This window comes from Gopherus flavomarginatus, chromosome 2 (genome assembly GCF_025201925.1).
Source record: "Gopherus flavomarginatus isolate rGopFla2 chromosome 2, rGopFla2.mat.asm, whole genome shotgun sequence".
In the NCBI taxonomy this organism is placed as follows: Eukaryota; Metazoa; Chordata; order Testudines; family Testudinidae; genus Gopherus; species Gopherus flavomarginatus.
Window position 1 is genome coordinate 191281089 of NC_066618.1, and position 18397 is coordinate 191299485.

Consider the following 18397-nt stretch of genomic DNA (forward strand, 5'->3'; position numbering starts at 1 on the left):
GAAGCACCACCACGGCACACAAGCAGTGGGATGGGCTAGCTGCCCAGGAGTACAATCCCATCTGAAAGCCTAGGTAGCCCTTTTTAGCATGCTATTTTCGATCAGAGCTTGCACCGGTATGTCTGCCTGAGCTGGAAACTACACCTTTGGCTCCAGTGTAGACATACCTTAAGTAACACTAAGGGTATGTCCAGACTACCCACCATATCGGCGGGTAGTGATTGATTTTTTTGGGCTCGATATATCACGTCTCATCTAGACTTGATATATCGATCCCCGAACACGCTCCTGTTGACTCTAGAACTCCACCAGAGCGAACGGCGGTAGCGGAGTCAACACGGGGAGCCGCAGATGTCAATCCCGCGCCATGAGGACCCGAGGTAAATCTATCTAAGATACTTCGACTTCAGCTACACTATTCCCGTGGCTGAAGTTGCATATCTTAGATCGATAACCCCCCCCCCCCAGTGTAGACCAGCCCTTAGTGTTGTGAGGTTTGAGCAGCTAGCCAAAAGGAATTAATTAGACATCACAGGACAAATTAGATCTCAAAGGACCACCTCAGAGTATGGCCCACATAAAGTCTAGTATTTGTTCTGCATTTGACTAAGGCTGGGATTTGATAAGAGAGTTAAGGCAGCCATTTGCCCTTCAATGGCAATGGGATTTGGGAGCCTGCCTGACTTAGGTTTCCTTGAAAATCTCACCATGGAAGAATTGTCTCTCTAGAAATATTTGAGGGGGAAAAAACCCTCAGGAACAGCTGTCAGAGGCTTGATCCTGCACTGAAGAGCAGGGAGTGGAATAGGGAGGGATGGAGCAGAGCAGAGTGGGTAGGTCAAAGGGGGAAAGAGTATCTGCCTGTTCAGGACTGGGCTCCATAAATCCATAATCATTATTTGACCTACTGGGAGCAAAAGTTTTCAAGACATATAAGGGATATCAAAGAATATTGAAGTTGAGTTTCTGTGGCATTGGAATTTCAGAAATGCCTTGTTCTCACTAATAAAAAAAAATCAGCATTTACCACTCATTACCCTATCAATACCTGTCATTTCACACTTTCTCTATATGCTTAGAAAAAGGGAAATAAAGTGTCGCATCTCTGATACCAATTTGGTAACAGGTGGTGAATGATGAGCACTGCAGATGACCACTTTTTGCTGTATGAAGGGCACATATGGACCACATTGTGTTTCTAAAACAATTCAAAAGATTTGACTGAGAGCAATTTTCCTGGAGGAAAAACTTAATTTATACTTTATTTTTAATTCTACCATTTTATTTTCTATATTTTCAACTAAGTACAATTTTCGGAATTACATACGATTGATTGACTCAATCTTTATTTACTCAGAATTACCATCTGGTGGTATGGGAGGTATCACAATGTCCAAATACAGCTCAGACAAAGGAATAGCTATGGTAATGTATGATAAACATTAAGCAGCTTACTAAAAGCAAATATAGATAGATAAGTGATTGAAGCCAGCTGAAATTTGCTCTTAGGCACCATCAAATTAAACCATTTTGAAGGAGGTGAAGAAAATGTCATGGGGTCATGCAGCTAGCATGCTTCACATTCAAAGCATACCCATTCTCCATGGCAATCAAGAATTTCAAACCCACTCCTGAACTCAAGCACAGCACAACACCATTACCTCAGCCAGCTAATTTAGATAAAGGGTCACTTTACTGTATTGAAATATTAACCCTTTGAAGCCAGTGGCTCCAGAGCTATATAAAATAATTTGGGAAATGTCCACATCCAGCACCGAAGAATTAAAAGTCTGATCCCCCAAACCCTTACTTAAGTGGTCCTATAGAAAAAAATCAATGGGACCATCACAACACTGACCCTGATTAGCTTATTCTATGTGATTATTCAATCTTATCTTCTGAGAGTGCTGTCTTTCTAACCCTAGTGGAGCATTTGGGGGGAATCTTAAGCTGCCTCCATTTCTGACATACATGTTCTATGGCTAACCAAGGCTTCATATTTTCCAGGTGGCAGAATAGCACATTTCAAAAGCACTAAGAATTGACTTAAAAAAGAGAGATAAGAATCTCTTAAAGCTCATCCAAAGCCATTACAATGAAATGGAGGTCAAGCAAACGTCTGATTCAAATTCCACAAGGGAGCTTTTTTTTTTTTTTTTAAACTAATTCTTGTGTAACTACCAGTGATATAAAGGACAAATGAGCCATCCTCTAATTTTATAAGAGCCATGAAGGTTTACCAATAACCACTCTGCTTACTGTGTCTTGCCTGTTATTACTGGGGTCATATCTTTCAGTAGTTGTCATTAAACCCATTACTGCACAATTTAATCAGAGATGCTTAGACAAAATACTCAGAGCAGAATCTCAGAATCAACATGTCTATGTATATTACTTTATAGATTAGTCAAATAAAACTTCCAAATTCCCGCTAACAAGCTTTGTTAAATTATTTCTCTGAGTAGCCCTAATTACTATGACATAGTCTAGTCAAAACCAATCCCAAACTATCCATCAGTTATTTATTACATGTGCTTTGTCAAAAGTAATCTTCATTTACCTGCTCCATTTGAAACAAAGTAGGTAATAAGTTTTTGTTATTTACCAAAATCCTTTGTAAAAATAACTAAGGAAAGCAACTGTTGATTCCAACACAGAGTGCTCCAATATGGCAACATTATCCTATCTGAGAATTGTCAAGAATGGGGGCTGTAGCATCACTTTGAAATCTGCAATTACTCTATTAACAAAGAATGCTAACTATACATACATTTACATTCCAATGGCAGGGAAAGACAGTAATATTAGAAATCATTTTGTTCAGTAGCCATGCTAATAGGATTTGGTTTTTATGTAACATCTTTCACAGTCAAAAGTATCCCATATGACTTTACAACCTCAATGCTTGCGGCCTGAGGACCATACATGCAAAACATCAGACATTATGCACTCAGTCATGGATACATAGTGATGAGGAAACCTGAAAATGCTTGGCCTTTGTTTGGTTTAGATAAGTACCAAAACCACTTATACTAGCCTCTTCCAAACTACAAAGAAAACAGGTTTGGGTATGTGTGCTTCCAACCTGAAGCAGGAACAACATGAAAGTGTGAAATAATTTTTTTGAGAGACTAATGACATTATCTAAAGTTCTACTCACTCTAGAAGCATCTCTACTTGGTAAGTGTCCCAAAAATACAACTAATGCAAATTTAACAAAGTCACTAAATGCCATATGCATCATTCCTTGGTGCAAAGAGTATCACTAGAGCACAGAGATGCTGCCAACTGAAACTGAAGTTTATGAATAATCTGGTATATTCTTACTGCAACCCCCAAATTTGACATTCTAGCATGTACCCCAAAACTTGACAGTACTGCAGTCAGCCATTTTGTATGTTCAACCACTGCCAGCTGAAACCCAAACATCACACTAGGAAAACCTTAGGTCCTGAGAGGCAAGGCCATGAAGCTGCATGTTAGTAGCTCTGCTATCAGAATGGGAGATTGGGACAGGGAGTTAAGGTTCCATGAAAATAGAAAGAATGTTTGGACAGCATTAGTTTAGATGCCTCTGACACATATGTTTTATTGTTGTTAAGACTGGAAATGCTTTGCCGATAAGGAGAATAATGAATGGTTATTGGCTGTTGCTAGGGAAATTGTTAGCCTATTAGGAGCTATTGTGACTTATGTGCTTTGTTTGGAGAAAATTATAAAAAGTTTAGTTAGAAAGTGTGCTTTGGAGCAGTCTGAGAAAGCTGTCTTTGGGCAAGGATCTGACACTTAAGATCCCCAGCAGCTAGACGGAAGGAGGAGCCCCCTGGAAGCCTTGCTGCTGATTCCTCAAAACCATCTTAACTTTGGTAAATATAAAAGTTTAAGATGTTCTGCATCTACTGCTACAGTGAGTATGTGTGTGTCTGACACCTAATAAAAAATAGTTTTAGATACAAACCAGAGTGTTTTATCAATCATTTACCAGACATAGGGGCTGTGTCCCTTATTACTAACACTGCTGGGAGAAAAACAGTAAAGTTACCAATGCTTCTGAAAATTCTGGATAACATTACTATGGAAAAGATGGCTCTTCAAATCAGCAATTTATAGCCCCTTGGCTTCCTCTGCATAATTACCCTAAGAGAGATGCATGGGTTTTCAGAAGACATGAGACTAGTCTCATATAATTCAGTGATATTTAAACAAAATAGCCATCCATATCACTAGCCTCTTTTGAAAGTCTTGGCCTTAGTCTTGAAATTAGCATTAGGATCTTTACAAGCAGAGTTCCACAAATTCATTACAGAATTTGAAATCACAAGATGCCATGGCTAGGGTTTCCAGCTTTCTAATGGCACAAAACCGAACACCCTTGCCCCACCCCTCAGGACCTGCCCTCTATCATTCCATCCCCCCTCCCTCTGTCGCTCACTCTCCCCCACTCTCACTCACTTGTTCATTTTCACTGGGTTGGGACAGAGGATTCGGGTGCAGGAGGGGGCTCCAGGCTGGGGCAGGATGTGAGAGGGTTAGGGTTTTGGCTGAGGGTGCGGGCTCTGGGGCGGGGCCAAGGATGAGGGCATGAGGTGCAGAATGGGGTGCAGGAGGGGGCATAGGAGGGGGGTCTGGGCTGGAGCAGGGGGTTGGGGTGCAGGACTGGGTGCAGGCTGCCAGCTCTGGGACGGAGTTGGCTACTGGAGGGGGTTGGGGCAGGGGGATGGGAGGGGGTGAGAGGTGCGGGCTCCGGGTGTTGCTTACCTCAGGAGACGCCCAGAAGCGATAATATGTCCCTTGGCTCTTAGGGGGAAGCATGGCCAGGCGGCTCTTAGATGTGTGCTGCCCCCGCCCAAAGCACTGGCTCTGCAGCTCCCATTGGCTGGGAATCATTGCCAATGGGAGCAGCAAGGGTGGTGCCTGTAGGCAGAGGCAGCATGCAAAGACCCCTGGCTACACCTCAGCCTATGAGCAGCAGAGAAATGCCATTGCTTCCGGGAGCCGCATGGAGCCAGGTAGGTAGCCTGCTTTAGCCCCACTGTGCCACTGACCAGACTTTTAATAGCCTAGTCAATGGTGCTGACTGGAGCCACCAGGGTCCCTTTTCAACTGGAGGTTCCAGTTGAAAACCGGACACCTGACAACCCTAGCTATGGCCTATGTGGACTGACTTAAATAATAAATGGTTAAGGTTTTAGATACAATGGGGTAGTTAGGTAAGTGAGTAGATGACTTCAGAAATCAGACAAGATTTGAAGATCTTGGTAAACTGGATTGTGACTATACTGTGACTATACCCATACCGTGAAAAGACTGAACTGCAGAAATTTAGGGCTCTTTTTATGGAGTAGGCAACATTTTTCTTCTGTAAAATACTGATATTTCCAGAAGAGCTGAGGAAATATTCCAAAACCACGTTCAGAGTAGTGGTTCTCAAGCCGTGGCACACAGGCTGCTTGTGGCCCAAACAGCACACAGCTGCAGCCCATGTGACATCCTTAGGGCTATACTGGTAGTGTGGCCATACATATGTTGTGTGGATGCAGCCCACTTAACACAGAGAGAGCTGCTTATGTGGCCCACAACGATAAATAGGTTGAGAACCACTGGTTCAGAGACATTTGTTCCACATTCCACAGAGCTATTGATTTTGACTGTGCTTATGCCCCCTTTTATTAGCTATTTGTGAGTGTTCACACAAACAAGTTTTTGTATTCATGAATGTTTGGGTAACTGATTCACACAAATACCCCTATTTTGCCTGTGAACAAGGACTTTCATTACTTGCTATCAGGGCCGGTGCAACCATTTAGGCGGACTAGGCGATTGCCTAGGGCGCCGAGATTTGAGGGCACCAAAAAACACCCCCCAATTTTTTTTAAATGGTTGAGCAGCCGCGGCTGCTGGGACAGAGAGGGAGTCTGAGCTGCTGGCGGCAGCCGGCAGCCCAGGGTGTCCCCTGGGTCAGGGCGCCGCCCCGGCAGCCAGCAGCCTGGGCAGGGGTCCCCTGGCCCAGGGAAACCCCAGGCTGCCGGCTGCCGTGGAGGCACACTGACCCTGGGTCAGGGCGCTGCCGCGGCAGCTGGCAGTCCAAGATGTCCCCTGGGTCAGGACGCCACCGCGGCAGCCGGCAGCCCAGTGTGTCCGGAGGGGGCGACAGGCAGCTCCCATGGAGCTGCCGCAGTCGTGCCTGCGGATGGTGGGCTGCTCGCGCAGCTCTGGTGGACCTCCCGCAGACACCACTGCGGCAGCTCCACCGGAGCCACGGAGCACCGGACCGCCTGCAGGCACCACTGCGGCAGCTCCACCGGAGCCGCGGAACCAGTGCGTGGGGCGGTGAAATTGCCGTCCACCTAGGGCGCGCAAAACCCTAGCGCCGGTCCTGCTTGCTATGCACTATTTGGTGTTCTCCTGATTTATAAATTCCAGTTGTCCAGTCAACGAACAATAACAATCTCATAGGATTTAGATGAGTAGCCCAAACAATAAGTAGTGAGTGAAACACTTACAAATAAACTTTAGGCTGTTTTTATTTTCTTCTCTACTACATAGTTTTTGAACAGGCCTCATATTCTAGGCCCACATTCCAATAATTCCATTCATTGTGTAGTGTAACATGCTGGAAAGGGCAAAAATCCCTATTATCCAGTGTTTCTATTGAGGACTTTGGAAAACCTGAAAGAAAGGATGACCTAAAATAGTCCATCCCAGGTTTAGGACTTGGGAGAATTTGTTCATTCTAGGTCCAAATATAGTGAATGAGCAGTAAAACTGATAAGGACTTGAACCCTGCTATCTTCTGGACTGGTATGGTTGAAGGAGAAAATAAAAAAGGAACCCTCTCCACCTCCCAAATTCTCCCACCACATTTGCAGCAGGCATGATTTTTCTGATACTGAATATCCACAACTCAGGCCTACCTGTAGAAGCCATGCCTGCCAGCAGGTTTCCTGTAGCAGAGGAGGCTTCTACAACACACCAGTAGCCAGGGCCTTAGTGTATTAAATCCCGGCTCTTGGAAATGTGAGGTGCAACCTTTTACAGAAAAACAGCTGTACTTTTAGTTCCACAATGGTAAATTTGGCAGCTTTGGATGTATGGATCTCAGACATATGGGTACTATTCTCCAACTAGTTTGTTTATAGTTCATTCTGCTAGCTGTAAAGTTGTACTATAGAGAAGAGAAGCCACAGTTCAGTATTGAAACTTCCAGTAGATAAAAACGAACTCATCTGCAGTAGGCATATTGCATTTCTAATTTCTTTGTTTAAGAATAAGAACAGAGTCCTCTCAACAGTCAGATATTACCATCCTCAAAGCCAGCATTGCTAGGTTATAGTACCCTTTGGAAAATGTCCCACATTTATTAATGTTAAAGGACAGAAAGATGAAAATGTATAGTGGTTTTTATTTTAGAAGAACAGTATTAAACAGGTTACAATAGCACCTGCGTAATCAAAGGGTTATTAAAATGACTCAGGATACCCATATGGAATAACAGATAATACTGTATGAGGGCTTGACCTTTATTCCTTCAGAAAAGCACAAAATTAATAGGGCTGACTCTTGTTTTGTTTTCAACACTAAATCCAAATATAGCGGAGGGGCAGCAGGGGGCGGGCAGCTGGTTCTTGAGCAGTTATGAGGAGGACAGCTGCCAATTCCATTTCTTCCTGTTGCAGCTACAATCAGTGAAGGCCAGAATTATCACCAGTTGACAGCCTTGCTTTGATGAACTCACCTCTGGCTTGTCAGAGCAGGGATTGCAGCCAGTGGGGGGAAGAGAAGGCCTGGCCAAGGAGGAGTATTATATAGTCTCCACCTTCACCTGCTATGCTAATCTCAGTCAGTGAGCAATACGGGAAGGGCATTGGTGGAGATATTGGGCATATAATGGGGAGAGGAGTAATTTGAGGGAGGCAGCTGAGGATTCAATCAGCACGGATACCTGCCAAATTACAGCTGTTAGCATTCACATGCCATTATTTGTGTCAATGAGATGCATCTAAATTGACATTTAAATCAGCTTAGCTTGAAATGATTAGTACTCAGTTGATGGTTAGCCCTAGAAAGCTGAAGAGTAATTTGCACCAGTCACAACCTCCCTGAAACTCCATGTAAGCATGGGTGCATTTTAACTGACAGAATTATTAAACACTCATTGTTACCATGACAAATTTCTCTAGCATAGACGAGGTCTCTCTCAACACTGCATGTTTGGGAGATCATCTCTGGTCAATTTGTATTCATTTATTTATTTATTGAAGAAATTCTGTTTGGCAATTTTTATTATGAGTTATCTGAGTTAAAGTAAACATATCTTCCCCCACAAAATATACTACTTTTGTTTCAGTTACAGCCTGCAGTTACACTGTCCAATGCAGTAAAGCGAAAGTCTGTCCCCACAGCCCCACCTAAGTAACCGTATTGATTTCAAAAACTGTGCCATTTGGTTCATAAACTGAATTATCTTGGATCACTGCAAGAGAAAGAGGAAAAGTCAATGAAGCCACTTTTTGCTGATTGACAGTTGTATTTCTTTGGATGTATTCTTAAATCTTGTGTAAGGCATAACGGCTGGAATACAACTGGAGCCATTAATTTTTCCTCAGAATTAATTTGCAGACTAGTTAAATCACTAGATAAATTTGACTAAATCTCTGAATTTCTGTCTAATGCTTTGAGTAGCATTTTAGCAATCTTAATCCCCACTGTTCCCCTTTTCCATTTTCTTAGAGACATGAAACTGCTAGCCTACAGTGTTTGAACTTCAAGGCTGATTCTAATGTCTTTGATCCTTTCCTAGATGCCAGGATTTACTCTATTGTCCACCAGCATACTTGCTGGCATTCTGTTCAAAGAACATGGATTTCATTTAATTTTTTATAGCAACTGACATTCCTGTTTAATGCATAATGTCTGGATGGTTTGAATGTGAAGTTAAACAACAGAAGGTTTTGTTTCATAACAGAATTAATTCAACTTTATTCCTCGCCCCACAACATATATATGAAAGCACTGTTTCCAATAGTATTGCCGCCTTTGGTTATGATGATATTTAAGACAAGTGCTGCAATTGCTCATGGTCTATTCATTCTTAGTGTATGTAGCAAGTTGTTTCACCTCCTTCCTGCCCCGATGAAGGTTATCTAGTGTGGATGTAGGTGTAACACTATGTCTGCCTTTTGTTGTGTCCCTTTGACCAGTACAAATTTATTCCAGTGTGGAATGTCATTAGGATTTCCTGCATGAGCAAATGGATCTCTTCCCCACTTGCAACACTTTCTTATATGATCCCTTTCTGGGTCCTGGAAAATTTCTACTGTCATTCTTTCCAGCTGGAATTGTGATGCAGTTAATGAGTATCATAGCCCTTAATTTTATGGAAAATGAAATCTCTTTATTGAAGAAGCTTTCTTTCTTGACACTAACACTTAGAGTTACACATAATTCTACTTTGGCTATTCAAGGGATTTTCCAGGATTCCATATTAAATTATAATAATTATAATTAAAAGAGTTACGGTCTGTTTATGTGTCAACAATGGCTATCTAATAGGCTCATAGACTTTAAGGCCAGAAGGCACCATCATGATCATCTAGTCTGACCTCTACATTTGACAGGCCATAGAACCTCACTGGCCCACTCCAGTAATAGACTCATAACCTCTGCTTGAGCTACTGAAGTCCTCAAGCCATGATTTAAAGACTTCAAGTTACAGAGAAACCACCCCTTACTCTAATAAATGCACTCCTAAAGATTCACACATGTAAGATGGGCATAGCCATTCTTTCTTCCAGCCTAGGCATGGCTTTCCTATCAGTAGCACAACAAACTGTCAGTGCTAGAAACCCATGAATTTCCTGAGGCAGTCCTGCTTTAGTGCAATTCCTTCAGGAAAACCCTAACTTTTTTAATGTCTACAGAGATTAAATTACTGTAAGTAACATTCAATCGTGGTTCACGTCCCATAAACTCCCTGATTTACAACACAGCAGACTGTTCTCAGTGCTGTAGTATTTGCTACCAGGATTGGCACAACTTTGCCCCTATAGTAAGGTGACGTGATGTACCACTGTTATTGAGGCTTTGCTATTAGGGGCTTTGTTTTACGATATGTCACTATATATCCCTCCCCTCCCCCGAGAAAAACGTGTCCCAATTTTTCACACTTGCTACCTGGTCACCGTACCCTATAGTTAATCTTACCTAATACACATAGTACATCTCTCTTCTTGTTAATTCTTGGCAAACTTATCACAGCCTGTAATTTATCCATGTCAGGCTGTAACCCAGCAGCAAATAGTCTGTCTCTTTGAAATGTTATTTTGTTTCCAGAGAACTGGCAATTTTCCCTATTTAGTTTTAATCCAGACTCTGCTGAATTGTTTGGAGCCCTTATATGAACCTATTATCATGTCCTTCCTTGCACAGATCTTCCCTGTTCCTCTCCCTCCTCCGCCTTTCCCTCCTCCCTTCCCAAACACCGCAAGCAATATACACATCAACATATGCTTGTAGACTCTCAGATATGTACTCCAGAGTTCTCGGAAATACTTAAGGGTGCTGAGAAGATGATACAGAGTAATAATACTTGCAAGCAAGCCTTGCCAAAAGCATCTTAAATGGCACTCATTATCAAGATTTAGCTGCCAGGAACATGTGAAGCACCTATCTTTGAAATCTATTAAGCATTATTTTTTCTTCTTCAGAAACCTGATAATGCCCTGTCTTTCTCTCCTTTTTTTCCCTGCCCCATTCTTGGAGAAGACAGAATATTTTAGGATCAGACCACACCTGCTAGCTGTCATTTTTGCCAGCTGATAAACACAGAAGTTAACCCAATCTCTTGGTTACAGCGATAAGTCTTAGCTGCAAAGACCCGGATCTCACCTAATCCTCCCCCAAAATCAAGGATGTTTGGTTCCAGGGTCCTGGATTAGCACACTCTAGAGAGGTCAGGGCCAGATGAGACTCTGTCTCAAGGGTGGGCAAACTTTTTGGCCCGAGGGCCATATCTGGGTATGCAAATTGTATGGTGGGCCATGAATGCTCAGAAATTGGGGGCTGGGCGCAAGGGGGGTGAGGGCTCCGGCTGGGGGTGCAGGTTCTGGGGTAGGGCCAGAAATGAGGAGTTCAGGATGAAGGAGGGGGCTTTGGGCTAGGGTAGTGGGTTGGGGTGTGGGGAGGGAAGGAGGAGGGCACTGGCTGGCGGGGAGACCTCTGGGTTGTGGCTGTGGATGAGAGGTTGAGGGTGCAGGAGGATGCTCCAGACTGGGACAGAGGGGTTTGGAGGGTGAGAGGGGGATCAGGGTTGGGGCAAGGGGTTGGGGTGCAGAAGGGGTTCAGGGGTGCAGGCTCCGGGCAGCGCCTACCTCAAGTGGCTCCCAGAAGCAGCAGCATGTCCCCCCTCTGGCTTCTACATGGAGGCGCGGCCAGGCGGCTCTGCACACTGCCTTGTCTGCAGGCCCCTGCAGCTCCCACTGGTCATGATTCCCAGCCATTGGAAGCTGTGGAGGTGGTGCTTGGGGTGGGGGAAGCATGCGGAACCCTGTGGCTGCCACTACACATAGGAGCCGGAGTGAGGGACATGCCACTGCTTCTGGGAGCCACAAGGAGCAGGGCAAACCCCCAACCCCGCTCCCTGGCAGGAGCTGGAGGGCCAGATTAAAACATCTGGAGGGCCAGATGAGGCCCCCAGGCCGTAGTTTGCCCACCCCTGCTCTATCTGGAGCTTATCTGCCCCAAACTGGGAGGTGGTTCAGACCTGAGAGTTTCAGTTTGGTTTCTCAGTTGGTTCCTCAGGCTTTTTGCTTTTTAAATCCCACTCAGTTTAACCACTTTAGGATGTGCTGTGTTTTGGTTTTTTTACAAAACTCTTTTTAGTTCAGTCCCTTCCTGCTTTCTAAAAAACCCCAAACCACACAACATTATAGAAACTGGAAGCTGAAATTGTCAAATCAGTGTGGTTTAGCACTTCAGCTACTGCAGAGTACTACAGATAACTGAACTTCCATTTCACAAAATTCTCTCCCCCGCACCCAAAACCCTCCTCCCCTAGACACAAAAAACATACTTTGGGACGATTTCATAATACATTAAAGGTCAGTCTATGAGTAGTGCTTGCACAGTTGCATGGGGCCTTGGAAGGAGAGTACAAAGAGCTTCTACCACTCTTTACCAAGGGCAACTGCTGGCCAAAATTGCACTGCCTGTGGTCGGATGGAGGGAGAACAAAGAGCACACATCTGTCAAGACAAATTCTTGCAAACCTTGAGAGCAATAGGAGGGTGGGGAGAGGAGATGGGACCATTTTTGCTTCCAGCTCCAGCTACTCACTTTGAAAGCATAGCACTTGTGTAAAATGCTAGATTAACCACCCTGGGACACTGACATCCACTAGATCAGGGGTTAGCAACCTTTCAGAAGTGGTGTGCCGAGTCTTCATTATTCACTCTAATATTGTGTGCCAGTAATACATTTTAACCTTTTTAGAAGGTCTCTTTCTAGAAGTCTACAATATATAACTAAGCTATTGTTGTATATAAAGTAAATAAGGTTTCAAAATGTTTAAGAGGCTTTATTTAAAATTAAATTAAAATGCAGAGGCCCCCGGACCGGTGGCCAGGACCCAGGCAGTGTGAGTGCCACTGAAAATCAGCTTGTGTGCTGCCTTCAGCACCTGTTCCATAGGTTGTCTACCCCTACACTAGATCCTGAATTAGAAAAGTACTCATACAGTAACGCTGCAAGCTTCCCCATATTGCCCCACCAGTTTGGCTCAACTCTGACTCCCACAAGATGAGAGGGCAATACATTTTCCATGCTCACTCAAGAGTCATTCTTTCTGCCAAAGCTGCCATATATAATAGCTGTTTCATCTACATGGATGGCTGTCAATTAAAAACACTAAAACCATTAGCAACTCATTAAATATACTGGTAGACAAGCAACCAGCAGATAGTACTGTTTCTCCATTACCATCAACTGAATCTATATTTAAACTGGTGACCTAGAAATGGAAATGCTCTACTTCTACACTACCTGCACTCTGATATCTCTTTATTTTCTTAGCATTCTTTATTTTCTATGACCCATTAAAGTCTCTTCCCGATTGACTATCAGACAGATAGTGAAGAACCTATCCTTTTCTGAGACAAAAGGGAGACACAGAAAACAGGTTTTCCGGCTATTCTGCAGAGCACTGCCTCCATACGTAGAAAATGGGTAAGATGCAGTTACTAATTCAATCCTCTACTTAGGGAGAAGTCCTGTGGAATTTAATAGGGATGACACTAATTAGATTCTATAGAAATGCAATGAGTTTCAGCAGATGCTATCCATACCACCACAGTGTAAATAAGGATAACTCCACTGAAGCCGATACAATTGCACTGGTCTAAACCTGATGATGTAAAAAACAAATCAGGCTCATAGAATTTAATACTAAATGAGATGCTTTTGCAAAGTTTTATGAATCACTCTACAAAATTCTATAGCGGGGATAAAATGCTCTATTTAATCAATAGGATGGTTAAATAAAAATTCCTTTAGAAAAATTTCCTGCTAAATTCATTAGGACTTTCCCCATACATGCTGGGTAATGTTTTTGGCAACAGAGAAAGTTTTGTTGGTTTGGATGGGCATATCTTCTAAGAAGTTACTCCAGACAGAGAGAGATGAAGAAGGTATTCACAGTATGGATGATATGGATAAACAAAAAAAAAAGAATAGTACTACAAATAACCACTAGCATGTCTCCAAGATCTAATTCACTGATTCCCAAACTGTGGGTCACCTCACAGTCAGCAGATGGAGTTGTGGCAATCCCTAGCATGTGGAGAATTCCATTTTGCTCTGCAAAGCGTGACTTCTCATGTATGGTGTGCAAGATAAAAATGCATGGAGGATGCCATTTTACTCTTCAAAATGGCATCCTCCATGCTGTTTGGGGTCCTGGGAGGAAATAATTACTGGTAATTAAAATGGTGGGGTGATGGCAAATATTTTGGGAACCCCTGATCTAACTGCTTAACCATGATATAGTACCACCTGGTGACTCCTCATAATATTACAGGGTGGGAAGGGAAAATAGTTGGGTGACCATGTTAGTGGTCACCTTTAGATCTGTAGTAGTCTCTGCAGAACCCAGGTAGGCTCCAGAAATCCTGCAAGTGCTATGGCTCATAAATGTTGAGCTACTGTTTAAGGTCCCATATGAAGAAATCTTTGCTATTGGTAAGGAGTTTTGTGTAGATAAGAATCACTTGACCAATGAACCTTTTGACCACTAGTATATTCAATTTAAAACTCTACACCAGAAAAAGAGCCCTATTTATTCCCAGCAGTACAGTAGCTCCAAGTGATATAACTAAATACATAGTAGACAAAAAAGTACCTAAGGAACCAGCTGTCTATCACACCAAAGTAAATGAAAATTCCATTCCATCTATTGTGCTCCCACAGGAATAATGCACACAACAAAGTTTCAACCAAATGGAAAACACAATAGCAGCACTTAAGTTAATCTTCTTGTATTTGTTCTCAATTTTACAATGAGTATATTTAAACATCTAAAATAATTATGCTCAAATTGTTTTTAAATTAAATGTCACAGAACATGGTTGAGAGAAAACAGCCTTCCGTGTAGGAATTATATACTGTTTTAAAACACGGTTAAACAATAGGAGGTATATTTAAAATGAGGATGGCGGGCAGGATGTATTTTGGTGATTTCCCCACATACCCACACACAACCCTCACAAAAATACCAAAAACCTTGAACAGCATTGGCCTTAAATTTCCCCAACAAAAGATTATTTTATTTTAGTATTGTACTTTTAAGGAGGAAGTTATGTTCTGTGGAAAATATTAGCATATCAAGAGACATGGATTCAGTTCGAATCCAAGCTCTGCCCCTTACTACAGCCAGCTCTCTCTGAAGTTCTCCTAATTTACTTATTTTGGCTGGAGGACTCTGAAGAACTGGAGTGAGATGGTGAAAGAAGCATCTTGCATTTCAGCTTATCCAAACTGAGGAGTGAGGGGAAATTAACACTGTTTGAGGACTTAATCTGGTCATATCTCAGCTAATCAATTCCCTTGCATTGCAGGGATCCCAGGCATGGGTGGCATCTGGGTCTCTCCCAGTCTCTGTCTGTGGCACACAACGGTTTAGTCTCCTAAGGACTGAAATGCAGTGGTCTAACTAAAGTCTTTGAGCTGAGTATAGGGTATCTGGATGAAGTTTGATGGTCTGTGCGTGCGGGAGGTAAGACTGAATCTAGCGGACCCTTCTGGTATTTCACTGTCACAATTTTATCATGAATCTCATGATATCTAGTGTATTTCGTAAAGCTCCAGCTCCTTCAGTCGTGATTTTGTGAGACTCTCAGCCTCCATACAACACCTTTCTGACCTTCACAGTTGGGGACAAAAGCTTAAAATTATGAGTGCTAATGGCTCAAAAAAACAGAAGGCAAACAAAGTACCCCAAACATATTATTTTTGTAAGCTCTCACTTTGTTTATAATAATAATCCCTGTCTTTTGATTTCTTGAAAAAGGTCCATATATAGGGCTTGGGGGGGCGGGGGCGGGTTCCTTGGCTACTCATCCCTCCAATACGGCTTTGCCTACAAAGTCCAGTTTTGGATGCTTTGGTCTTGCTGAGCATCTTGTAGGGTTTTGTGACATTAATGGGGGAATTACGAAGATATAGAACACCTCTAACAAACTTTGTTAATGTACAGTTAAGACTGTTCAGTGAACATCCTACCAACACAATTAAAACCAAGAAAAATGCAAATTAAGTACATAATCGAAACCTGCACACTATGCTCACCCCTTCAATTTGTTTATTTTGCACGCCACATCACATAAGCTGCATAGATCTCCTGGTCCCTTGTAGCCAAAAGCCTTAAGCTGATCAGTGAGAGAGAGTCAGAGAGAGTGTGTATGTACTTGGGATGGGAACGGGAGTTGTATGGTTTCCTTTGATTGTCTGCATGGTGGTTTTGCTGTGCCACAGAAGGATGACATATCATTACCATAGTTTTATGTGAATAGTGTCATGGTAATTAGAAGCCAAGGGAAAGTAATGTGATTTTGTAATGCCTATAAAAAAAAACATTGTAGAGAACTGGTTGACAGCATTTAGTGTTTTAAGGAGTGAAGGTTTGTGAGAGAAGAGGCTTGTATGTTTTGGCTGTCTTGATACAGATCAACCTATACAATGTGACTGCTAGTAGGGTGAAGCACATGGGTGGGCGGCGTGTAGAGGACTGGAATGGAGGAAGAGTTCAGGTCTGCATGAGGAGAATGGGGGTGGGGGAAGGCCTGTGGTAACAGGAATGTGTGTGGGAGCACGGAAGTGTAGAAGGTGCATGAAGATGAGCAGGGTTGGGGAGAGGAATGGTGGCCATGTTAGGCTTGAACTAGGGGTTGACTCTAAGGTAGGAGAAACAAAGCACAGAGCAGTTCCACTTTGACGAACCTCTTGCGTATTTCATCACAATAGGGTTTCTTTCTCCACCTGCCTTCTGTCTCCCCAGCACTTTTTTGACATTTGATGCTATTGAGCAGCTTCAAACAATCACCATTTAAAACAAAAATGAGGGGGCATGTAGATCCTACACTGCAACAGCCCCCAGCGGTTAATGAACGGAGCAGCTGCTTCCCCATTTGTGGCCAATTATTAGACCACCACCATCTGGGATAAAATGATGCAGCTCAGGCAGAGAGGAGCTTCTGCCAAGGAGCCTGAGGAGAACTCTGCACTGACTGTAAACAAAAGGAAACCACTGGAAGGAGCTGCTCTTCAAGGGGGGGCCTGGAGACAGATGAAGGTAAGAAGCGGCTGAGAGAAGCAGCAGTGGTATAATGTCATTGGAATATTTGTTTGATGGACTCTACTACCCCGGGAGGGGTGGGACTGTAAGCAACCTAGTCGAAAGACTGAGTTGTAAGAAGGCGCAAACCACTGCAGGTTTGGAGTGGCCATCAGTAGGTGCTGCCAGATTCAAAGAAGCTGCTACACTACACCTGGACGCAGGGGGGTGCACCAGCCAGTAAGTGACTCTTCTACGCCCTGCCAGAAAAAACACCCTTCGCTGCCCAAACACAGAATTTTCACTTCAGAATTACCTCAGCTTGAAGCCTGGCATGGGCAAGATTAGTCCTGCACCTGAAGCAACTCTTTCATACATAACAAGTCGTGGCTTTAAACATTTTACCCCAGAGCTTTGCAGGGTGAGAAATAGATGCCTTACACCATTGGTAAGGGAAGAGTCTGAGCTTCCTTTTGAAGTCCATAGCAGTTGCTCCTAGCCCAAAAGCTCCCAAAATATCAGACTTTCAGGCTGTGATGGTTTTTGAGATTTCTGGCTTCTTCTGAATTCTTTATGTCTTAATGGGGTTGGGAGGATACAAAGTGGAGCGTCAATCATAGTTTAAAGTCTAAAATATTTCTGAAATAGATTTTTCTTTTGCCTCTGGCACGTAAAAAACATAAGTATGGCATAGTATAAAGATGGCAATTATTTGGTCTGGCCTGCTGTGACATACCAAGGTACAATCCAGTGTAATGAGCAGCTGCGTCACACTGGCCTGCAACCTCGGGTGCCTTACAATGCTCTGTTGAAGTAGCTTCCACCTCGTCTGCTCACAGCCTCCCAGCATGCAAGCCACGCCCTGAATGTTTCTGTGTAACTGCAGCTGGCTCTCACCAACCTTGCTTATACTGCAGGATGACTCCAACGCACACCCCAGTCTTAGCTTTTCCTCAAGAAATGTATGTCCTGTACTGCCCAGCCCTCTCCTGGCCAATACAGGTTACACTGTCTGTTATTTCTGTAATAGAAATAATATGCACACAACTTGCCACCACAAATAGAGTTTCCCAGACACCTCAATTTAAACCCACTGGGTTAGATAAAACAAGTTTGTAGTTAATAAAGAGATTTTAAGTGAGTGCAAGTAATCAGGCATAAATAGGGTGACCATATTTCCCTAAACTGAAAATGGGACACCGGGTAAGCAGCCACACCAGGGGACTTGGGCCAGTCCCATGTGGGGCTGGTGTTAAGCCACCTGGCATCACTGCGGCCCAAGCCATGATGCCGTGGGGCTGACTGCCTGAGCTGGGGCTGACAGTCTGAGCCCCACTACAGGGATTTGGCCTGAACCATCTGGCATTACCACTCGCCAGAGCCGATGTCACGACTCTTTGTGCAAAACTAGGCATTTGTCCCATTTGCTCTTGCCCGAATGTTCCTCCGTGCCCCTCTTTTTCTCAGTATAAATATACCTGTGGGCCTTAAATCATTCCATGTAAAGTGTTTTCAAAGTTATTAAATGAAAGGTGCAGTAGAATTGAAAAGTAATAATTATAATAATCAATAATG